Raw genomic sequence first — 26,131 nt, forward strand, 5'->3', positions numbered from 1 at the left:
CCATCTTCCTTACCAGCAGCCTCCCAAGCTGCACCAAAAGTGGGATTAACAAAACCAAATATAAAGCATTTTCAACTTGCTTCCTGGAAGTGAGAGGGCTCATTGGGTAGGAAGGGTAAGGAGACTGTGTATCAGCCTTGCTTTCAATACTCAGTACTGGTGGATGGGCAGCTAAATCTATACAGTGCACACTTGCATTGAGTGTATGCGAGTACTTAGCCATTACCACCCAAGGAAGTTAACAAGTAAATTAACAAGTCACTGTGGACCAAGCCCCTCAAAACAGAGGCAAATTCCATGAACCAAGGCCATTGTCTGTGATAATAACCCCAATTTTCCTGGGTCCTTTCCTGAAGAACCATATTAATCTCCTGATTTTAGAGGCACCTCTGGCCAGGACAGAGCACAGAGAAGGCAAACATAACTTCAGAGTAGGGCAATGCCACACAGAGTTCAGAGGTTCCAAATTAGTCCGTAGCACAAGAAGATGGCAGAATCACTCATCTTTAGCACTGGGAAGAACCTTGGCTGGACCACTCTTCTGGAGCTTCTTTACTAATGCAGTGTTATGGAGGTTGCCCAGATGGGAGGCGGGGGAAGGACCCATCCTTGGGGAACAGAGTTGCTTTTGGGATGACCGGATTGCATCAGGTACTGATCCCAATCGTGCCTTATCTGGATGAGCTTGGAGGTGACACTGTCAGAAAGGCTGCAGGAGGTGAGCAAGTGGGAACTCATCTGGATCCCTAAATAATTTGGATTCAATTTCATGTTTCTGAAGTAAAATTTTCTTTTTTCTTTTCTGTTTCTTTTCCAACTATCTTTTCCCCTCTTCCCTTTGCTCTTCTTCCAGTATACTCTAAGGGCTCTCTCTTCAGCTTCATGCAGTTCAGAACGTTTTTAAATCAGCTTTCTCAGTCGCTGCAGATGATGCTGAAAAGTCTCATCTGCTGAGACTGGAGGACAGACCTTTTGCCTCGCTGCAGCCTCTTTCCTCGGCTTCCTTAATTTCTCCAAGGCCCGAAGAATGTCCACCATTCTTTTGGTGTCTGCTTGTTTTTCCTCACTTCAGACAAGACACCATCAGCAGCAACTTTGAGTTCCTGCTCGCGCTTCTTCTCCTCCACCTCCTGCACGCACTTGACCCTCCAGCGGTCCAATCGCCTACTTGCGCTCTCCGTGGCCCACGGGGCCTCCACCTCCCGCTCGGCCTCGCGTTCCCGGGCCCGCTCGGGCAGCCGCAGCTGGCGGCGCCGTACCCTCTCCAGTCTCTGCCGCGCTTCGCCCACAAAGGCGGCCTGGGAAAGCGACTGTAGCCTTTCGCCCAGCTCGGCGTGCGCACCTCGCCCGGGTTAGGCCTTGCGGGAGCGGGCAGGGACCTGTGTAACGTATTTTATTTTCTTATTATTATTTATTTTTTATTATTTTTTATTTTTTAATCTTCATTTTATTGAGATATATTCACATACCACACAGTCATATAAAACAAATTGTACATTCGATTGTTCACAGTACCATTACATAGTTGTGCATTCATCACCTAAATCAATCCCTGACACCTTCATTAGCACACACACAAAAATAACAAGAATAATAATTAAAGTGAAAAAGAGCAATTAAAGTAAAAAAGAACACTGGGTACCTTTGTCTGTTGGTTTGTTTGTTTCCTTTCCCTATTTTTCTACTCATCCATCCATAAACTAGACAAAGTGGAGTGTGGTCCTTATGGCTGTCCCAATCCCATTGTCATCCCTCATAAGCTATATTTTTATACAATTGTCTTTGAGATTCATGGGTTCTGGGTTGTAGTTTGATAGTTTCAGGTATCCACCACCAGCTACCCCAATTCTTTAGAACCTAAAAAGGGTTGTCTAAAGTGTGCGTAAGAGTGCCCACCAGAGTGACCTCTCGGCTCCTTTTGGAATCTCTCTGCCACTCAAGCTTATTTCATTTCCTTTCACATCACCCTTTTGGTCAAGAAGATGTTCTCCGTCCCACGATGCCAGGTCTACATTCCTCCCTGGGAGTCATATTCCACGTTGCCAGGGAGATTCACTCCCCTGGGTGTCTGATCCCACATAGGGGGGAGGGCAGTGATTTCACCTTTCAAGTTGGCTTAGCTAGAGACAGAGGGCCACATCTGAGCAACAAAGAGGCATTCGGGAGGAGGCTCTTAGGCACAATTATAGGGAGACCTAGCCTCTCCTTTGCAGCAACCATCTTCCCAAGGGTAAAACCTATGGTAGAGGGCTCAACCCATCAAACCACCAGTCCCCTATGTCTGTGGTCATGTTAGCAACCATCGAGGTGGGGTAGGCCAATACCCCTGCATTCTCTACAGGCTTCTCAAGGGGGCACTACATATTTTTTTCCTTGTTTTTCTTTTTTTTTTTTAACTTCCCTTTCTTTTTTAAATCAACTGTATGAAAAAAAATTAAAAAAAAAAAAACATACAATAAAAGAACATTTCAAGGAGACCATAACAAGGGAGTAAGAAAAAGACAACTAACCTAAGATAACTGCTTTACTTCCAACCTGTTCCTACTTTACCCCAAGAAAGTTACCTAATATAGCAACATTTCTGTGAACTTGTTCCTACTATATCCATCAGAAATTAACAGACCATAGTCATTCCTGGGCATCCCCAGAACGTTAAATAGCTTATTTGTTCTTCTTGGATTATTGTTCCCCCTTCCATAATTGCTCTCTATTGCTAGTTCCCCTACATTCTACATTATAAACCATTTGTTTTACATTTTTCAAAGTTCACATTAGTGGTAGCACATAATATTTCTCTTTTTGTGCCTGGCTTATTTCGCTCAGCATTATGTCTTCAAGGTTCATCCATGTTGTCATATGTTTCACGAGATCATTCCTTCTTACTGCCGTGTAGTATTCCATCGTGTGTATATGCCACATTTTCTTTACCCACTCATCTGTTGAAGGACATTTGGGTTGTTTCCATCTCTTGGCAATTGTGAATAATGCTGCTATGAACATTGGCGTGCAGATATCTGTTCGTGTCACTGCTTTCCGATCTTCCGGGTATATACCGAGAAGTGCAATCGCTGGATCGACTGGTAGCTCTATATCTAGTTTTCTAAGGAACTGCCAGACTGACTTCCAGAGTGGCTGAACCATTATACAGTCCCACCAACAATGAATAAGAGTTCCAATTTCTCCACATCCCCTCCAGCATTTGTAGTTTCCTGTTTGTTTAATGGCAGCCACTCTAATCGGTGTTAGATGGTATCTCATTGTGGTCTTAATTTGCATCTCTTTTATAGCTAGTGAAGCTGAACATTTTTTCATGTGTTTCTTGGCCATTTGTATTTCCTCTTCAGAGAACTGTCTTTTCATGTCTTTTGCCCATTTTATAATTGGGCTGTCTGTACTATTGTCGTTGAGTTGTAGGATTTCTTTATATATGCAAGATATCAGTCTTTTGTCAGATACATGGTTTTCAAAAATTTTTTCCCATTGAGTTGGCTGCCTCTTTACCTTTCTGAGAAATTCCTTTGAGGTGCAGAAACTTCTAAGCTTGAGGAGTTCCCATTTATCTATTTTTTCTTTTGTTGCTTGTGCTTTGGGTGTAAAGTCTAGGAAGTGGCCGCCTAATACAAGGTCTTGAAGATGTTTTCCTACATTATCTTCTAGGAGTTTTATAGTACTTTCTTTTATATTGAGATCTTTGGTCCATTTTGAGTTAATTTTTGTGTAGGGGGTGAGGTAGGGGTCCTCTTTCATTCTTTTGGATATGGATATCCAACTCTCCCAGCCCCATTTGTTGAAAAGACCATTATGACTCAGTTCAGTGACTTTGGGGGCCTTATCAAAGATCAGTTGGCCATAGATCTGAGGGTCTATCTCTGAATTCTCAATTCGATTCCATTGATCTATATATCTATCTTTGTGCCAGTACCATGCTGTTTTGACAACTGTGGCTTTATAATAAGCTTCAAAGTCAGGGAGTGTAAGTCCTCCCACTTTGTTTTTCTTTTTTAGAGTGTCTTTAGCAATTCGAGGCATCTTCCCTTTCCAAATAAATTTGATAACTAGCTTTTCCAAGTCTGCAAAGTAGGTTGTTGGAATTTTGATTGGGATTGCATTGAATCTGTAGATGAGTTTGGGTAGAATTGACATCTTAATGACATTTAGTCTTCCTATCCATGAACATGGAATATTTTTCCATCTTTTAAGGTCCCCTTCTATTTCTTTTAGTAGAGTTATGTAGTTTTCTTTGTATAGGTCTTTTACATCTTTGTTAAGTTTATTCCTAGGTACTTGATTTTTTTAGTTGCTATTGAAAATGGTATCTTTTTCTTGAGTGTCTCTTCAGTTTGTTCATTTCTAGCATATAGAAACATTACTGACTTATGTGCATTAATCTTGTATCCCGCTACTTTGCTAAATTCGTTTATTAGCTCTAGTAGCTGTATCGTCGATTTCTCAGGGTTTTCTAGATATAAGATCATATCATCTGCAAACAATGACAGTTTTACTTCTTCTTTTCCAATTTGGATGCCTTTTATTTCTTTGTCTTGCCAGATTGCCCTGGCTAGCACTTCCAGCACAATGTTGAATAACAGTGGTGACAGCGGGCATCCTTGTCTTGTTCCTGATCTTAGAGGGAAGGCTTTCAGTCTCTCACCATTGAGTACTAGGCTGGCTGTGGGTTTTTCATATATGCTCTTTATCATATTGAGGAAGTTTCCTTCAATTCCTACCTTTTGAAGTGTTTTTATCAAAAACGGATGTTGGATTTTGTCAAATGCTTTTTCAGCATCTATTGAGATGATCATTTGATTTTTCCCTTTCGAATTTTTAAGGTGTTGTAATACATTGATTGATTTTCTTATGTTGAACCATCCTTGCATGCCTGGAATGAACCCCACTTGGTCATGGTGTATGATTTTTTTAATGTGTCTTTGGATTCGATTTGCAAGTATTTTGTTGAGGATTTTTGCATCTATATTCATTAGGGAGATTGGCCGGTAGTTTTCCTTTTTTGTAGCATCTTTGCCTGGTTTTGGTATTAGATTGATGTTAGCTTCATAAAATGAGTTAGGTAGTGTTCCATTTTTTTCAATGTTTTGAAAGAGTTTGAGTAAGATTGGTGTCAGTTCTTTCTGGAAAGTTTGGTAGAATTCCCCTGTGAAGCCATCTGGCCCTGGGCATTTATTTGTGGGAAGATTTTTGATGACTGATTGGATCTCTTTGCTTGTGATGGGTTGGTTGAGGTCTTCTATTTCTTCTCTGGTCAGTCTAGGTTGTTCATATGTTTCCAGGAAATTGTCCGTTTCCTCTACATTATCCAGTTTGTTGCCATACAGTTGTTCATAGTATCCTCTCATAATTTTTTTAATTTCTTCAGGATCTGCAGTTATGTCACCTTTTTCATTCATTATTTTGTTTATATGGGTCTTCTCTCTTTTTGATTTTGTCAGTCTAGCTAGGGGCTTGTCAATCTTGTTGATCTTCTCAGAGAACCAACTTTTGGTGATATTTATCCTCTCTATTGTTTTTTTGTTCTCTATGTCATTTACTTCTGCTTTAATCCTTGTTATTTCTTTTCTTCTACTTGGTTTAGGATTGGTTTGCTGTTCATTTTCTAGCTTCTTCAGTTGATCCATTAGTTCTTTGATTTTGGCTCTTTCTTCCTTTTTAATATATGTGTTTAGTGCTATAAATTTCCCCCTTAGCACTGCTTTTGCTGCATCCCATAGGTTTTGGTATGTTGTGTTCTTATTTTCATTCATCTCTATATATTTAGCAATTTCTCTTGCTATTTCTTCTTTAACCCACTGATTGTTTAGGAGTGTGTTTTTTAACCTCCAGGTATTTGTGAATTTTCTAAGTCTCTGATGGTTATTGACTTCTAATTGTATTCCATTGTGGTCAGAGAATGTGCTTTGAATAATTTCAATCTTTTTAAATTTATTGAGGCTTGTTTTATGTCCCAGCATATGATCTATTCTGGAGAAAGTTCCGTGAGCACTAGAAAAGTATGTGTATCCTGGTGATTTGGGATGTAATGTCCTGTAGATGTCTGTTAAATCTAATTCATTTATCAGATTGTTTAGGTTTTCAATTTCCTTATTGGTCTTCTGTCTGGTTGATCTATCTATAGGAGAGAGTGATGTGTTGAAGTCTCCCACAATTATTGTGGAAACGTCAATTGCTTCCTTTAGTTTTGCCAGTGTTTCTCTCATGTATTTTGTGGCACCTTGATTGGGTGCATAGACATTTACGATTGTTATTTCTTCTTGTTGAATTGCCCCTTTTATTAGTATGTAGTGGCCTTTTTTGTCTCTCAAAACATCCCTGCATTTAAAGTCTATTTTATCTGAGATTAATATTGCTATACCTGCTTTCTTTTGGCTGTAGCTTGCATGAAATATTTTTTTCCATCTTTTCACTTTCAGTTTCTTTGTGTCCCTGTGTCTAAGATGAGTCTCTTGTATGCAACATATTGATGGTTCATTTTTTTTGATCCATTCTGCGAATCTGTATCTTTTAATTGGGGAGTTTAATCCATTTACATTCAATGTTATAACCATGAAGGCATTTCCTGAATCAGCCATCTTATCCTTTGGTTTATGTTTGTCATATTTTTCCCCTCTCTCTATTAATATCCTTTATTGTACCCATACCAAATCTCTTTAGTACTGAACCTTTCTCCAAGTCTCTCTGTCTTTTCTTTGTTTCTCTGTCTGTAGGACTCCCTTTAGTATCTCCAGTAGGGCAGGTCTCTTGTTAGCAAATTCTCTCAGCATCTGTTTGTCTGTGAAAAATTTAAGCTCTCCCTCAAATTTGAAGGAGAGCTTTGCTGGATAAAGTATTCTTGGTTGGAAATTTTTCTCACTCAGAATTTTAAATATATCGTGCCACTGCCTTCTCCCCTCCATGGTGGCTGCTGAGTAGTCACTACTTAGTCTTATGCTGTTTCCTTTGTATGTGGTGAATTGCTTTTCTCTCGCTGCTTTCAGAACTTGCTCCTTCTCTTCCGTGTTTGACAGTGTGATCAGAATATGTCTCGGAGTGGGTTTATTTGGATTTATTCTATTTGGAGTTCGCTGAGCATTTATGATTTGTGTATTTATGTTGTTTACAAGATTTGGGAAGTTTTCCCCAACAATTTCTTTGAATACTCTTCCTTTTCTTCCCCTTCTGGAACACCAATGAGTCTTCTATTTGGATGTTTTATATTATCTATCATATCCCTGAGGTCCATTTTGATTTTTTCAATTTTTTCCCCATTCTTTCTTTTATGCTTTCATTTTCCATTCTGTCATCTTCCAGGTCACTGATTCGTTGTTCAATTTCCTCTAGTCTTGTACTATGAGTGTCCAGAATCTTTTAATTTGGTCAACAGTTTCTTTAATTTCCATAAGATCATCCATTTTTTTATTTAGTCTTGCAATGTCTTCTTTATGCTCTTCTAGGGTCTTCTTGATATCCTTTGTATCCCATACTATGGTCTCATTGTTCATCTTTAGTTCTTTGAGTAGCTGCTCTAGGTGCAGTGTCTCATCTGATCTTTTGATTTGGGTGCTTGGGCTTGGGTTATCCATATCATCTGGTTTTTTCATATGCTTTATAATTTTCTGTTGTTTTTGGCCTTTTGGCATTTGCTGAACTTGATAGGGTTCTTTTAGGATTTGTAGACCAAATGAAGTCCTTATCTCTAATTTATCAGACCTACAGCTTCGTGGAGTACACTTTCTCTAACTAACCAGCAGGTGGCATCCACGAGCCACCTGTTCTCCACAAGTCAGTTCTCCCCTGCCTAGCCTTTGTGGTGAGTGGGGGAGTGAGTCTTGTGGGGTCCAATTGGCGTACTAAGCTTGCGTGTGGAGTTGGTGTTGCCTGCCCTGTATATGGGGCGTGTTTCTGGGCAGTCAGTGGAGGGGTGGCTCTAACAATCAAATCTCCCTGGTGATCCTGGAGTTTTGAAGCTGCTGCAATACTCTAATCCTTCAGTTCAGTCCTGCCACAGTTTGTCTCTGCCACTGACCTACAATCCTTGGTATTGGCGTATGGCTCCTGAGACTTGCAAGTGGGTCCCTCTTCCAGGCCGTGTACCCCCTGGTCCTCTGTTGAGGGATGACTGTGCTATGTCACAGGTGAGTGCTGTCCCCCCAGGGCAGTTCTGGGCTTCTGGGCTGTGTATGGAGGCTCCCAGTCTGCTGAAATGATGGCTGAATGGGGCTTTGTTAACTCACACTGCTCCACCTTCCCAACTCTGGGACAATCAGCTGAGGTTGCAGGGAAGGCTAATGTCCACGCCCAGTTTTGTGGAGTGTGCCTGTTATTTGAAGCACTTCCATCACACTGGGTTGTGTGGGGCAGCTCTGGGCTATGAGGCTGGCGATGGGCAGCAGTGTTTCTTGTCCACCAGGATGATGGCTGTGAGCGGACACCCCCCTTTTGTTGGGAAGTTGTGGTGTTTAGTGAAATTTCTCAGCCACTGGATTATTGCCTTTTGTCTCAGAGCTCTCTTAGTTCTGCTCTTGTCTTGACCTGCCCAAATTGCAAGTCTTTGAAGCTTTCTGTATTGGGCTTCTTAGAGTAATTGTTTTAGAAAAAGAAAAAAGGATTTGAAAAAAAAAAAAAAAAAAAAAGGGCCCTCCTCAGAGATCTAATGGGTTATTGAAATGCTAAGAGACAAAGCAATTAGGGCCATTAAGGAAAGGTCCACAGGGCAGAGAGATCAGCTTTTCTTCGGGATTTGCATATGAGCCTCAGGGCCTGAGCTCTGCCCTTCCCTTTTTTTTTTTTTTTTTTTTTTTACATCTTCATTTTATTGAGATATATTCACATACCACGCAGTCATACAAAACAAATCGTACTTTCGATTGTTTACAGTACCATTACATAGCGGTACATTCATCACCCAGATCAATCCCTGATGCCTTCATTAGCACACACACAAAAATAACAAGAATAATAATTAGAGTGAAAAAGAGCAATTGAAGTAAAAAAGAACACTGGGTACCTTTGTCTGTTTGTTTCCTTCCCCTATTTTTCTACTCATCCATCCATAAACTAAACAAAGTGGAGTGTGGTCCTTATGTCCCTTCCCCTTTCTATGTTCAACAGAACTCCAAAAATCCTCCGCTTTTATTTTGGAGTTTTTCGTCTTGTTTTTTTCTATGCCTGTCTCCTCTCTGCTGGGCTGGCTGCTCTCAGATTCTCTGGTGTCTGGTCTCAGTCTATCTATGGTTGGAGTTTGAATCAGTAGAATGAGTTTCCGATAAGGGCTGCCACTGCAGTTCTCCCTTCTCCTTCCGGGAGCTGACAGCCCCTCCTCCCACGGGACTGAGCCTGGCAGGGAGGGGCGCGGGTCCCCTGGCCACAAAAACTTACAGATTTCGCTGATCTCAGCAGTTCCACGTTTTCACGAGTGTTGTATGAAGTATGCCTAAAGTCAGATTGCTCTGTGGTGTCCAGTCCACGCAGTTCCTGGCTTTCTACCTACTTTCCTGGAGGAGTAACTAAAACATACAGCTCACCAGTCCGCCATCTTGCCCCCCCAAAAAAATGTAACATATTTTAATGTATAAGTTTTGAAGAACATCTAGGGAATACCTTCTAATAGTTAAATAAGCGTTTTGCCTTTCAATTTTATGTATTGAAATATAGCCAAAAGTTAATGAACCCCCCATGAGTAGTCAGCAATTGACATATACCTCTTATTTCTCAGTGGTTTGGCTCATGCAATCATTGATTTGGATGATTCATCCACTATTCATTTAACATCCAACACAGCATATTCTACACCAAACTAAAAAAAAAAGTAATACTAATTAAAAGTAATACTTATTAATTAATACTAATTAATTAATACTAATTTTTTTTGCCAACAAACTAAAGGGTGGTGAATAGAAAATAGCATTTGAGAAGCTGGGAGCCCCTCTTATATTAATGTTTTGTAAATATAGTTTCATATTATTTAAAAATTAGTAATTATTCTAGTAGCTTTGAAAAGACTCCAGTTTTATTGACAGGCAATTTGAAAGCCGAAAGAAATTATTTTCACAGTCACAAAGTAAAAAATAGTGGAAGTCCTTGAGTCAGTAAGAAAGATAACAGTCAAAAACCTCTCTTTGTTTGCCAAGCTCGTCTCCCTTTCTTTGAAGGGGCTGAACAAATATTTCTAAAAGGGAATTAAAGCCCAAGGTAGGTGCAAAGGAATGAAGAGACCACCTAGTCCTGAAAATGAGCTACAGTTATCAAACCCAGACAGTTTCCATCCTAAGGTTCTTAAAGAACCAGCAAATGGGATCAGGAAGCCAGGATAGAAAATCTCTGATGAGAAGTCAAGAACAGGAATGTTCTCAAGTGTTTGGAGGTGAATGAATGTAGTGATTTTCAAAAATGAGAAAAAATAATTTTGAGAAGTATAAAGTGTTTGATTTTAAGCCAAACCCGGAAAAAATATAGCACAAAGTTTTAAACCAATGATTTGTAAGTACTTAAAGGAGCAAGTATTGAAACTGTGAATGAGCTTGGATTCTCTGAGAACAAGTTCTGCTTGATTCTTCCTTTACTTATCTGATAGGGTGAGTAGTTTGGTTAATACAGAAATATAATGGGTAATGTAACTTTATTTCAGCAAGGTTTTTCATAAAGTCCTTTATAATATCCTTATAGTTAATATGGAGAACTATGGCTAAAAGATGGTAGAATTAAATGAATGTGAACTGGTTGAGAAGCTGTACCCAAAGGGGTTGGTGAATGGAATGAAGTCAATCTAGAGGGAACTTTCCACTGAAAGATTCTTTGGAGAATTAGGAATCAGGGAGATAATCAATCAGATGGAAACACAGTCTGAAAAGTAAATCACTGGGTCTAGAGAGGTGGCAAAGTTTAATAGAAAAAGTCCAGAACTGGAAGTCTGGAATTTGGGTCTCCCCTGCCCAGCAATTCACATGACTAAGGGTACACAGCCTTCTATTGCATTCTTAGAAATACTTGGAAAATAAATAAGAACGTTATCTGTGAAATGTTCTACCTCTCCAGAAAGAAAACTAATGTGAAGGCAGGAGAGTATTATAATACTTCCATTTAGCCCTCAGGCTTTGTTAGCCTCATTAGAAATTTAAGTAGTTAGAATTGCCAAATGATTTGAGGAATAAGCTACAAAATTTGAAGAGACAGGTGTTCCTAAAATGGATATAAGTGAATTCATAAAATAATATCTATTTTATTGCTTGGAAATAGGACTAGTAAAGCAGCTGAGTATACGAGTTGTTTCTTCTGCCAAAGAACAAACATTTTTCTCAGAACTTTTTCTTTTACCTTTCATTTCATTTTCCTCCCAACCTATTTTTCCTTTTTTTTTTTTAAACCTCTCATCCCTGTATTACTTTGGGGACATTTCTGAAGCCTTAACTATCTAACTTCTCTCCTTTTCTCACCATTCCCTTGGCATAAATTAGTCTTGATTTTCCAAAATCATGTCTCTATATGAGTGTGGGTGGGAAATAATAAATGCTGAGGATAAAGGTCAAATTGAGGATGTAGAATAATTTGACAAGGAGCTGAAATCCAGATGATTGAGTCACAAAAAGGAAATGAATGAAGCTAAAATATAATCAAACCATGTAAGGAATCAATGCTTTATTCTTAAGGAAAAAAAAAATTATGGCCCATGAACTTGTGTCTAGTCCCAGAACTCAAGGCTCCTCAAGTCTATGAAACCACAGAAAAGAGCTGCTTCACTGTGTTATCTTGTTTCAGTAACTTCTTAGGTCTGGATTCATTCAGCACAATAGATACAGATAGGAAAAACAGAGTGGCAGGGAGGAAGGAGAAGCCTGTGAATATGTTAAGATTTTTCTTTTTGTAGCAAACCACTCTTAAAGAAGGAAGAGTACATTCTCTTATCAGTGTAAACCTTACAGCTTCCCCAAACTTGACCTTCCTTTCAACTCTATTGAAATCTCTCTGGTACCAAAGACTATTGTCCAAATCAAGTGATAACTTCTATTTCCTTTCCTCTTGCTTGCCCTATTACAAATAGGTGGCATGGATTTTGCTTTTTATTAAAACTGTTTTGTAACCAATGTTTATTTTTAACAAATTATTCCATGCAACTTGTTTAGGAATAATTTGGGAGTTGGATCATGCTAAAAATGTTTATACCAAAGCAATAGCTCCTCGATGCCCTCTCATATCCACCCCAGCATCACTTCCTGCTGCTCAACTTTTAAAAATTTATTTCCACTGAAAATTTACCTCCATATTTCAAAGAAATTGTGCATAATTTTAAAATTTTGTCACATGATGACTTTTTTTTTCCTACTCCAAAATACTTTAATGTGTATTTCCAAAGAATGAAGATACTGTCTTAACAAAATCCTATTACAGTTATCAATTTCAGTAAATTTAACATCAACACAATATTTTTATCTAATCTTTTGTCTATATTCCAGTTTTGTCAGCTGACCCAGTTTTATTGAGATATATTCACATGCATGGTGTACAATCAACTGTCCACAGCACCGTCATATAGTTGTCCTTTATCAAATGGTAGACTTTCTTTAAAAAAATTTTTTTGTATCTTAGACTCACACATTTAATGGAGAAATTTTGATTTAGGATGGAAGAAGTTATTGAAGTTGCGGTTCTATTAGTCCTTTTTTTTTTTTTTAATTCACTTTTATTGAAATACATTCACACACCATACAATCATCCATGGTATACAATCCACTGTCCACAGTATGATCACGTAGTTATGCGTTCACCACCACAATCTATCTCTGAACATTTTCCTTACATCAGAAAGAACCAGAACAAGAATAAAAAATAAAAGTGAAAAAAACACCCAAATCATCCCCCCATCCCACCCCATTTGTCCTTTAGTTTTTATCCCCATTCCTCCACTCATCCATACACTAGACAAAGGGGGTGTGATCCACAAGGTCTTCACAATCACACTGTCACCCCTTGTAATCTATATTATTATATAATCATCTTCAGGAGTCCAGACTGCTGGGTTGGAGTTTGGTAGGTTCAGGTATTTACTTCTAGCTATTCCAATACATTAAAGCCTAAGAGGTGTTATCTATATAGTGCGTAAGAATGTCCACCAGAGTGACCTCTCAACTCCATTTGAAATCTCTCAGCCATTTAAACTGTTATCACATGATGACTTTTATGTTAGGCTATTATGAAAGCTTAAAATGTGAACAAGCTGTTCATCTGCTAAAGTTTCTTGTTCATCAAAAGTCAAGTAATGATTTTAATTTAGTTAGTCTTCAAAGTACAAAGTTTACATAACCAAATCATCATTCTAAGTCACAGAGATTTTTGGAAGTGCAAATCCAAGAAGATAATGCTTTTAGCAAATAATAAATCATTATAAATATAAAATCATGTATAACTATACTCAACTGTGAGAGCTAATTAAGCAGCCTCTGTAAGGCTATTTTCTTCATGCCCAATTCTACAGTTTGAAATCTGCAGGGAAGACAGGAAGGGAAAAGCAAGTACAAGCAGGAACCACAATCATAAGATGGAATCTATGAGGATAGACTGAAACCATGTCAGTGCTTGCTGCCTCTGACCTTGATGGTAAGGGGGTCCTGCAAGAGAAGCTGCCGCCTTTCTCACACACCCGGCCCATGAATCAGAAAAGCTGGAGAAAGACTGGGGGGAAGGTGGAACAGTTGCGGCCCAACCACTGCTCTTGCCTGCTAGATAAGTCAGCACCATGAGCTACAAGTTGGCTACTGTTTCACTTCTACCCTCTCCCAAATCTGCTTAAGAATGTTTCTTGTGGCACACCCTAACCAGACCATACAGGGAAGGAATTCTGGGAAATGTAGTTCAGCCCTGCCAAGTTGATGCATTACATTACAAAGTCACCACAGTCCACCCCTTCCCAACTTGGTACCCATACGTTAAATCACACCTAATCTCCAAATAAGGACAGTAACAAAGTCATGCTTCTGCCTAACATGACACAACTTTCCTATGTACAACCAAAAACACACTAACCTTGCCTCAAAAGAAAAGACAAAGTCCTTTTTCTGTCTTTGGGTGGTGTTCCTTCTTACAGTTGACTTGCTCTCTCTCTTTGCTATCCTATAGCTTAAAATGGGAGAGAGGAAGTGTAATAGCCCCTGGTCTGAGCAAAACAGACATGTGGAACTTGTCGCACAGCAGTCTGCGTGATGTGGGCAGCTAATGTTTAACCTATCATCTTTGTAAACCAGTAGACAGAAGATGGTAAATTAACCTTAAAATGTAACTTTAAAAAGGGAAGTAGGCAGGGGGTGAGAACTCTTGGTCTCACAAAGGAGCAAGATGTAAATGCAAAATCTTGCACCCACATTTGAATAAGCATTCATCTATGGTCCCCAGACCTCCCGCCAACAAGGGTTAATAGTTTACTTCCTTTTTGACACTCTTGTGGTTATCTGTCGATCACCACCATCCCCACCCAAGTCACAAGACTCCGTTCCCATGCTTGTACACTTAGGAATGTTTTTGTCTCCAATCCTTATAACTGGCTTGCCATCCTCTTTAATTGTGTGGTCAACTTCCTGCGAATGCAGTACCTGCCCAGCGTGAGAGAGCCGTTATGATCTCTATACCAACTTGCTACACCATAGGTAAGCCCTGAATAAAAGTTCATGTATCTGAAAATACCCGGTGTCTTCTTTGGCCTCTGGACTGGCAAAGCTGTCATGGGCCATGGCAGGAAGAAAACTCCAAAATTCAGCTAGTATAGGTAAAACGTATTCATGTCCCAATAAGGAAGAAAGGATAAATATTGTATGATCACTGATATGAAATAATTAGAATAAACAAACTCATAGGGTCAGAATCTAGAATGTAGGTTACCAAGGGACAGGGTTGGGGGTAGGGAATGGGGAGTTAATGCTTAAAATGTCCAAAGTTTCTATTTGGGATGATGGAAGGGTTTTGGTATTGGATGATGGTAATGATAGCACAAACTTGTTAACATAATTAACAGCCCTGAATTATATATTTGCAATTGGTTAAAAGAGGAAATTTTAGATTATATATGCTACTAGAATAAAAAATGTTTAGAAGTCCATGGAACTGTACAACAAAAACAGTGAAAAAATTTTTAAAGTAAAAAAATAAGGAAAAACTCTCATAACTATTGAAGCCCATGTTTCTGCAACCAGTCACATGTCCATAATTGGCATTTATAACTATTTTCTTCCACTACCCATTCCATATCCCTTTAGCCTGTAACAACCACTTTAGCTAATGGTAGTTCCTTGCTTGATGAGGTAACCCAAATATTCATTCCTGAAGCATTTGGACTATTAGCAGTCCTTCCTGAATTAGATTGCTGTAGTTTTCCATTGACTTTAATCTTAAGTCATGAGAGTACAAAGAGAAGCCCTAGAGAATCTCCTGCATTCCAGACATCCTCCTTCTTACCCTGATTGTTGAATAACAACTCAATTTCCCCGTGAGAGTCAAGATCAATCACCTCAAAGAATCACCTCAATTAAAGAATCATCCTTCTTTGCCTGTTGATTCACTGAAATAAGGAGCCCAAAATGGTCTCAGCTCCCAGTTTGATGGAATCATTGTTGTGTCTGCTGGTTGGAAGCACTTTTCCACCAAGACCTCTAGACCAGTTTGAGAATGGTAGGCAAAAATTTTGCTAATGGATCACTAGAAGTAATGGTGAGAGGAGCTATTCCCACTTCCATCTCTTGGTTCCTGGACCTGTGAATCCTGGCTATGGGTGAATGCCAAAATATTGGAGGTTGATTTAGAGCACATACTGCATTTTGGAGGACATTAACCCAGCCCCATAAGGCTGTTGGCAAGGAAGTCAGGAAGGGAAGACATATAAAGAAGGGAAAAGTAAGTACAACCTGAAACTCACAAGCATGATCTGGAATCCATAACGAAGGATAGACTGAAAACATATCAATTCCTACTGCTTCTGACTTTGATGGTGATGCTTCTGACTTTGATGATACCTCCTAGCTGGCATCATAACTCAGTCTTCAAAAGGACATATCTAGCCAGCTGCTTCAAGATGATGGAGAACATGGTAAGACCAGTGAATTCCATGAGCACAGGCCCTTTGCCACACTTCATTTGCTGTGAAATGAGCTCCTTGGTCAGAAGTGATGCTATGTGGAATACTTTGATGGGGGATAAAGAATTATGTTACCCAAGGTTGGTAGTTTTGGCATAATCACTGAGGCAGGAAAGAAAAATCTATATCCAGTGTCTAGTCCATTAAGAATAAAATGCTGTCTCTTCCATGATAGAAGTAACCCAGTTTAATCAACCTGCATCATGAGCTGGCTGATCTCCCTGGAGAATGTTGGTCTCTGCTGTCAGAAGATTGGGCATTCAGCCGTAACTATAACCAGAGTGGCCTTGGTGAGTGGAAGTCCATGTTGCTGAGTCCATGCATAACCTCCATTCCTGCTGTAATGGACACTTTGTTCACGAGTCCATTGGTCAGTGACAGGAATGGCTGGAGAAACAGGCTGACTGACATCCACAGAATGGGTCATCCTATCCACCTGATAATTAAAATCCTCCTCTGCTGAGTTTACCCTTTGGTGAGCATTCATATGGGACACAAATATCTTCACACTCTGTGACCATTTGGAAAAGTCTATCCACCTAGTCCTTCCACATCCTTGACCAACCAGTCAAACCATTAGCTACAGTCTAAGAGTTGATGTAGATCCACGACTCCAGCCATCTCTTCTTCCAGGCAACATGAAAAGTAAAATGCATGGCTCAAATTTCTGCCCTCTGGGAGGATTTTCCTTTACCTCTGTCCTTCAAGGGTCATCCCAGTGGGGAGGAATGGTCCTAGAGATCTGCAGCCATCCACTTTTTAGGTAGTGCCAGCAAATCATGTGGAACCATCTACATACCAAGCCCAATTTTCTTCTTTCTCTCTCAGTCGGTCATAGGGAACTCCTTATGAGGCCATAGGTGTGGGTTAAAAGAAAGAAGGCAATGCACCAGAAGTAAAATCTGTGAACATTTGTACCTCTTCTTCATGTGATAAACTTGTGCCTTCAGGCACTGCTCAAGCCTAATTTCATATATTGAGTGTTTCTATGTACCCAACTCTGCTATGCCCAGTAGCAAGTCAAAAAGCTCTTTCTCAAAAGGAGAATGCTTACCAACAGATTATGGCATGGCTTTCCTTCCAAATCCTAAGGGTCTGTGCTTGATTGACCTATCCACCACTGGTACTTCATGCAGTGTTGAATTTGCTAGGTCATATGATCCAAGTGACAGCAGCTTGCTTGGCAGTCTGGACATGTTGTAGGCTTATGAAAGACACCTAGGTTGACTAATTCCCTGCTACCACAAAGAATGCTTCCGTGGCCATCTCTTTATGGAATGTGAGAATTTCTGTGGAGTACCTGTCAAGGGCTCAGATTGTCAGGACAAAGGGCACATATGTACTTCATTTCACTAAGAACAACTTTCATTAATGACTGTGCCTGTTTATGTGCCCACAAGCAGAGCATGAGGTCCTCTTTCTGCCCATCCTGGTCAATACTTCATATATCTGACCTTCTAATGCATACCAATATGATGTGTCAAAGTAGGGTTTCATTGTTATTTTAATGTTGATTTCTCTGATTACCAGTAAGGTTGAATATCTCTTCATACTAACTTTACTGTTAGGATCCCCCATATGTGAAATGCCTATCCATGCCTTTTGCCCAATTTTTTATTAGATACCATGTCTTTTTAAAATTAATTTGCAGAAGTTCCTTACATATGCTAGATATTAACCTTCTGTCAGCTTTAGTTATTGCAAGTATCTTCTCCTGTTCTATTACTCATATATTGATTTTTCTATAGTGTCCTTTATTAAACAAAACTCTTAATTTTGATATAGTGAATTCCATCAATTTTTTTCTTACCCTATGGTTTATGCCTTTTGGGTCTTTTAAAGGAAACTTTTCATCAACCCAGCAACCCCAATATATTTTCTTCTATTGGCTTTATAGTTTTACCTTGCACATTTGAGTCTTCAGTATATTTGGAATTTATTTTGTTTATAGTGCTAAGTAGGGAGAAAACTTCATTTTATCCATATGGTGAGCCAGTTTCCCCAACTCCACATCCTTTCCTCACTAGTTTGGGAAAACACCTCTATCACATCCTGTACCAAGTTGCCACATATAACTCTGTTTTTGCCCTCTCTGTTCTATTCTGTCTATTTTCTGGTTTCTATGCCAATGCCATAGTTTTCATTAGTGTGACACTGGGGTTTGTATTTCTATCTGTAGGGTAAGTTTCCCTGCATTGCTCTTCTTTCCTCAAAACTATTTTAATTACTTATAAATCTTTAAATATGAAATAATATTTTTATTATAAATAGTTCACAATTCAAGTCCCCATCCTGCCCCTTTGGGAGATTCCTAATGTTCCTGGGACCATGAGCATGTCTTTGGGAAAAAGTATTTGTAAGGGAAAAAAGGAATAATAGTGGTATTTAATCCCTGGAAACTACCTAGAAGTCCATCATCAGGGATATTTGCCCAGCTCCTTTTTCCACTGCCCAAATTAAGATAACTGCTGGATAAACCACGGTTTCTGAAATGGTATTTCCCAGACCATAAAACAATAAAACTTAGCAGAGCTAGGCTTTTAATACAGAACCCTTTCACTTCCAACCAGCATCTTATTTAAAATAAAACAAACAAAGGCTTCCCAATAAATCATCTCTGAAGCAGTCTGAATTTGTTTTCTCACCTCTTGGTATTTAAGTGACTTCTGTTTTCCTTTTCCTTTTCTTTCTTTTTTTTTTTTTTTTTTTTTTTTTAACTAGGTATGTTTAAGTTTCTCTTTCATCATCACAGTGTAATCTAAAAATCACTGTTGATAATGTTTAACAAGAACAATCCATGCCATTCAGTAGAGAGTTGATAAAACATTGAGCATTAAGAAAAAGTGCTCTGAAGGAAATAAAAAGAGCATGCCAAATAATTTAATATTTTTGGATGAACAAACTGTTTCCATTCAGTAACTCCTTTTTTTAATTTTCAGACTAAATTTTAATAACAAATTAATTTTAGTTTCCCCTTTTTATTCCCAAGCTATTCATAGACAAATTTTGTGGTTCTTTTCCACCATATGACATGGCGCATAAGCAACAAACCTTTTTAAAAAAAAATCCTGTATTTGTTTCTCCTTAGCTGTCTCCATGTCAGTAGAAGTTAGGAAGCAGAAGATAGACATGTAGACATACAAATATCCACTAAAGCAAAACTCTTCAGAAAGAAGAATTACGTCTTTATAAGAATGAACTTGCAGAGCTTGATCTCATCAAGCACAGAAAGCATGCACAGCTGTCAACTGTGTAAAGGAAATCAACATAACTTTAAAATGGTGTTTCCCTGGTCTAACACTATGTATAAAAATTGGATAATATAAAGAATTATAGTAATTGTGACACAAAGGCAGAGGTAAGATGTTTGAGTCACAGGAATTTTAAAAAATAGTTTTTAAACATTTCTGCTGCTGACAAATAGCAACTAGCAAACCTCTTTCAACAACTGAGTATTACGACAATTTTTCTAGGTCTGTTTCTGCAGACCCCACATCCCTAGAGTGTTTCTGAATTTAAGAATGCATACCAGAGAGTAGTCATCTGTGTTTGGCGAGGGAACATAAAGAAGATCCCTCCACCATTTCTTTGCTGTATCAGTTTTCTAGATTCAGTCAGATCTTCCCTAAGAACCAGTGTCTTCATTTATACAAATACTGTACACCTTATAGAATATGAGAAGCATTAACTCCCAAGACCTCTACTAGACCCTAGGTTTAATGATCTCACATTTCCAAAGCATACAATATGCCCCTATGAGTTGTACTAAAAGTAGTTGAAAATTAGAAGTGCTTCTGCTGTTTTTTTACAATTTCAGAGCACATGAATAAAAAGTCAAACAGTAGGCAAATTAGTTGTATTATTAAAAGCAAAGATAGTTACAATTTTACCACGAACTAGAAAACATATTACCAATAAAACTTCTGAACATCCCACAAATATGGATATATAATCTCAAAAATACTCTATTACAGATAGATTGTGGTGATGAACGCATAACTATGTTATCATACTGTGGACAGTGGATTGTATATCATGGATGATTGTATGGTGTGTGAATGTATTTCAATAAAACTGAATTTAATAAAAAAAAAATACTCTATTACAGAAGCTTAGCATGTCTCTCTGTGATATCCAGGATCTCAAAGATCTGAAAAGTTTGCAAGTTGGGTCTCAGTAGGAGGGTATCAAAAACCTCTGAAATTAGTGCCCAGAGGTGGTCTCCCTGCCCTTCTTCCTTCAGGCAGTAGGAGCTAAGATGACAGTCTTTTTAGTTTGGGGATGGGGAGAGGGAGGAAGGATAGACAAACACTCAGAGAAAACCTACAATTTCCCCGAGCATAGCCAGAATTTCCCCTTATCAGTACTTGGGGGGAAGAAAAAGACAAAAGAGTAGCAAACACTCCCTGCCTGTTTCTCTAATTGCTTCATTGTGCTAAGACTTCCCACTAAGACTTCCCAGTTTAAAATTCTACTCCAGGATATGATGAATCAGCAAACTGCTTTTTTTGTAATTTGTGGTACTCAGCTGTTTTTGCTAAGAACTGCCTTATACGCCTGCTGTGTTTCACCATAACACAAAGTGACATCTATTTCTGCTCTGGAGCTTTAAAGTTAATAAACTAACTTTTCCTCTTTTCGAATGAATGATGTGCTTCTCAAGGAGAACCTGTAGTATAATTATGTTTAAATATTTATACTGGCACCTTTAAAATGTGGTGAACTCTTTAGGGACTTTGTTGATGAAGGCTTGGAAAACCAGTGGAACGCCACCAATGTTCTCACTCATTAGAGCTCTTTTTTTTTTTATCATGAGCAAACAAAGTTTCAATGTACAGAGCAAAGAGTAGCCACAAAGGAGAGTAAATTTGTGTGTCAATTTTAAATAACTTGTTTGGTTTTAGGTAGTTGTAAGAAGAGTCTCTTTTATCCCCTTCATTATTATATATTGCATTATCACCCAAGCAGCTAAGTCCACAAGTCAAGAAATTACTGGCTAGAGATTGCCACTGCTGCCACAATCGTCCCAGCAGTCATTATTCAGAGCTAGGGATGAAGCTTTCTTGACTGGTTGGGGCGTAAACAGCCTGCACTGAGGCATAAAGCAACTGTGACCTGATCCCTTACTCCCACTCACCCCCTCAAAAAGTTGCTACAGGATATAACTAAAGAAATAATAATAATAAAAGATGAAGACACTAACAGAAGTCACAACACTCCCCTCTCCCGCAAATTTAACAGTTCGACCTCCTCAATCAACCACATTTTAACTGGCAAGAGACTATTATTTTGCAAGGTTGTCTGTTGGGCCAGTGGATATAGAAATATCAGGTGCTCCTTCTGTAGTTATTTCTGAATTAGGAAACAAATTATTCATTTGTTCATTTTGTGACCCTAGTGAATCCTCAAAGGTATAGCCTCAAGGGTTAAAGCCAGTTAAAGCTGGAACAAATGCTTCTAAAAACCATCCTCCAGGAGATTGCCCTAGCTTAGCTGCACTTTGTAGGATAGCCCCCATGATCTCTATTAGGCTGTCAGGACTCATCCTTGACCAGCAGGATCTCTTCTGGGTATTCAATTGGTCATTTCTCAACTTTGTGGTCTGAGCTACAGCAGAATTCAAAATAGCTGACAGTAGGGCAGGGGAGGACCCTAGAGGAGTCAAGACAAATGTGGTTTCCTGTTGCAGAAAACTGGCCAGCAGTTTCCAGTTCACTACATTCATGTCTTAAATCCCTGACAACCAGGCACAGATGTGTGAGAGCAGCTGCAGCCGAGTACTGTGCAGCTATCTGGGAGCCCTTCGCATAGAGGTTCTTAAAGGGGCAGGAAACACATCTGAACACTTGCTCTGAAAAACTTGCCACGCATGAAGACTCAGAACTCACAGTAAGGTCATAACTGCCAATGGTAGAATAATTTGACACACTCACGAATCTGTAACTGGGAAGAACAGCAGGAAAACTGTCTAAGGAATGTCTGGATTCCTTGAATTCAGGAATGAGAATGAGAATTTCCATCTTATTATCAAGATGGCTCCTTTACTCACATATCTGGTAACTGGGCTGGGGTGGCTGTAACAGCTGGGGGCGGGCTGGCATTGCTTTCCCGTTCTTTACACAACCTCTCCACATGCTTGGGCTTCCTCATAGCTTAGTAGTCTCAGGGTAGTTGGACTTCTTAAGTGATAGCCAAATTTCTCCAGAGTGAGAATTTCAAGAGACCCAGATGAAAGTGCAAAGCTTTCATGGCCCAAGTGGGCTTTTGCTGCCGAGAGACCAAAGAAGATGCCTGGCAGTGTTCAGAGGCATGACCTTTTTATTCAGGGCTGACAGGAAAAATGGAAGTCGGTCATGTTGCCAGGATTCAGGAGCTTCTCTGAATGGATTCAGGAGCTGCTCTGAATGGCGGCGGGTTCAGAGTTCAACATGAGGTTACTCCGCCCTTTGTAGGGACTGAATAAGCTGGTTATAAGGGCTCGACATTCCAATGGGTATGAGAGCATAAGGCGGGAGGGGAGTGGTAATGTCTTGCGATGTAGGGAGGGATCGATTGTAATCAACAAGGAGGAGGGGAGGATTATAGATTTATCTTGTAGCTCAGGGAGTTTCAGGGAGGAGGTAGTTTTGGGAGGGAGGTAAATTAAAGATTACATTTCCTGATTCTACAAGGAGAATAGGTCAAACCTTAACTGACGTAGGTCACACAAGCTTCCTTGGGGGAAGTCCAGGACCCAGGGTTCCCACAAAAGTCCTTTTTTACTTGTCCTTGAACATTTCGGAACTTTACTTCTGTCAAATTATATTATTCAGGGAGTCACTAAAGACAGACCAGGTTTAAGAGGAGGGGAATTTGACTCTACTTCTTGATGGGGGAGCAGCAAGTCCATATTTCAGGGGAGCATATGGGATGAGAGATTTTATTGAGGCTATCTTTGAAAAATACAATCTTCCATACCTCAGGACTCTAAATCTTCTAGCAACCTTCTAGTGTTAGTGATTCTATTGAACTGTATTTCTGTGAAAACATTTCTATTTTGCTTTTGGTAATTCTTTTTGGGCAAGTTGGGAGTTGATTAAGCTTTCCAACCAACCAAATTTCTGCATCTCAGCTTTAACCATATTGAAGTTGTTACTACAATTTCAAAGAAGCTATTCATTCTGAAGTTGTAGGCTTTGATAGAGTCGATATAAAAAAAAAGTTTGGATTTTAATTGTGCTATAGAAGTTATAGTAACAAATCATCAATTTTCTACTGATTATTTCTATTTTGGAGGCTAAATCAATGAATGTAATAGTCAAAACTTATTAAAAAAGGAAAAGGTAAGTACAGCTAAAGCGGCACCCAGTAAACCTCCCTTTAATACTAATTGGAGAAACTTCACTGGGACACAATAAGACAATGAATTCAACCTCCATTGTTGAACTTGGAGGAATTAACTAAATGGAAGGAAACCCAAGTTATTTTAGCTCACTTTCTTCATATCATCTTTTGGGATCCTGTCAGCAGTATGGGTCAATAAGAGAGGAACCTGCATACAGAAATAAACCCAGCCACCAGCACAGATAAAGGCTGTGAATAGGGATGAATGAGAGGGGAAGAGGGGAAAGACCCAGATACGGGCACAGATAGAGAAGATTCAGTCTGGAGGGCAGTTATCAGGCAGCAGGTTCTTCCAGGAGACAGACAGACCAGAATGTCTAAGAAGACAGGCATTCTCCAGAGACAAAGGGTTGCCATGAAGGTCCAGGATTCAGGGGCAGTGCTCAGTGCCTAGGAGAGACTAAACATGCAAAAGCAAAGAGGGGAACACATAGTTGGTTGAAACAAAACAGGATTAATTCTTTATAAATACCAGTTAGGTTCCCTTTTGCCTTAGGTTATGACCTGTCCTGGAAGTGGAGGTGGAGCAGAGGTGGAGCTCAGCTGATTCTGCACCTGGGTCCTAGATCTGTTCAGGACAAGAACTAAGCTTATTTGGCCAGAACCTAACACACTGATGGTCAGACTTTAGTTTGTTCTGAATCACCTAATTAGGTGATTTAAAAGTCATATTCTGAGACAGAGCAAGAACATTCCAGAGGTCGCCAGGCTCGGACCCCGGACATCGCTGGGACAGCCCCTCCCCGCTGCTTGGTGGTGGCACCTGGCACGGCTGCTCTTCCGCTGCGCTGCCGCCTTGGACTGTGAGTTATAAGGCGCCTCACCTCATCCCAGTCCCGGGCGAGCAGCGTTGGGCTTATGTCTTTATTTGATGAAAATGAGCTGTTGCACAGCCATTGGTACCTGTATTGGGGGAAACATAGCATACAAACAAGAAGCTACAGCCTCGGAGGCAAAAATTTTTTCATATCAGAGACAGAGAACTCTTGCAGTCATTTATGTGATCCCTTCTTCTCCAGACAGAAGATATCGAAAAGTTACAATCAAAGGTCTCTTCGTCTTATTGATAAAGCCACTAATAAGCCAAAATGTCTGTCAGCATCAACCACAGAGTATCAGATCAGTTATATTGCTACAAGATGCCCTGTCTGATCGCCAAGGTTGAGGGCAAAGGAAATGGACTCAAGACAGTTATAGTCAGCGTGGTTGATATTGCAAAGGTGCTTAATCGGCCTCCAATGTATCTCACCAAATATTTTGGTTGTGAGCTGGGAGCACAGACCCAGTTTGATGTTAAGAATGACCGTTACATTGTTAGTGGATCTCGTGAGGCGAATAAGCTGCAAGACATGTTGGATGGATTCATTAAAAAAAATTTGTTCCTGTCCTGAATGTGAGAATCCTGAAACAGATCTTCATGTCAATCCAACGAAACAAACAATAAGTAATTCTTGTAAAGCCTGTGGCTATCGAGGCATGCTTGACACACATCATAAACTCTGCACATTCATTCTCAAAAACCCATCTGGGAATAGTGACAGTGGTACAGGAAAGAAAGAAAAGGAAAAGAAAAATAGGAAAGGCAAAGACAAGGAAAATGGGTCTGTATCCAGCAGTGAGACACCACCACCACACACCACCAAATGAAATCAGTCCTCCTCCACATGCTGTGGAAAAAGAGGAGGATGACGATCAGGGAGAAGATACAACCGAGGAAGCTCAAAGGCACAGAATGGATGAAATCAGTGACCATGCAAAAGTTTTGACGCTCAGTGATAATTTGGAAAGGACTGTTGAAGAACGGATCAACATCCTGTTTGACTTTGTTAAGAGAAAGAAAGAAGAGAGTATTATTGACTCATCTGACAAAGAAATTGTTGCTGAAGCAGAAAGACTGGATGTAAAAGCCATAGGCTCTCTTGTTTTGACTGAAGTTCTTTTTAATGAGAAGATTAGGGAGCAAATTAAGAAATACAGGAGGTATTTCCTACAGTTTTGTCATAACAACAAAAAGGCTCAACATTACCGTCTTCATGGTTTGGAGCATGTGAGCCATGCATCAAGCTCAGTTCATCTCCGGATTCCACATATCTTGAAGGAGATGTATGACACAGACCTTTTGGAAGAAGTCATCATCAGCTGGTTGGAAAAGACCTCTAAGAAATACGTCTCAAAGGAACTTGCCAAAGAGATTCATGTTAAAGTGGAAGCATTTATAAAGTGGTTGAAGGAAGCAGAGGAGGAATCTTCTGGTGGTGAAGAGGAAGATGAAGATGAGAACATTGAGGTGGTGTATTCAAAGATTGCCAGTGTACTAAAGTTGTAACAGTGAAGTCTGACAACAAGGATGATGACATTGACATTGATGCTATTAAAGTGATGATGCAACCTGGCTTAATGGTGTAATACTGCCAATTTTTCTGCATTATCAGCCAGAAGTGCAACATGTATGTGCAAAAGCTAAAATGGCTTAACATCGTGCTACACTTTATATAAAAATGTTTTACTATGAGTGGTCTGTAATTAAGCCCAATGAGACATCTAGGGAGTCCATATACATCAGTGAGCAAATGTAGTTGGCCTATTCATAGCATGTTTCTTTTTGAAAACCTAGTGTTGGACACATATGGATCACACTTATAC

At 39.5% G+C, this 26,131-nt stretch overlaps 2 pseudogenes; one reads left to right on the plus strand and one right to left on the minus strand.

The window, feature by feature from the left end:
* Positions 1 to 555: 555 nt before the first annotated feature.
* Positions 556 to 22,255, minus strand: LOC119514704 (annotated as a pseudogene).
* Positions 22,256 to 24,576: 2,321 nt separating this feature from the next.
* Positions 24,577 to 25,894, plus strand: LOC119514706 (annotated as a pseudogene).
* The last annotated feature ends 237 nt before the right edge of the window (positions 25,895 to 26,131 follow it).

Source organism: Choloepus didactylus, chromosome 18, assembly GCF_015220235.1.
Source record: "Choloepus didactylus isolate mChoDid1 chromosome 18, mChoDid1.pri, whole genome shotgun sequence".
Classification (NCBI taxonomy): Eukaryota; Metazoa; Chordata; class Mammalia; order Pilosa; family Megalonychidae; genus Choloepus; species Choloepus didactylus.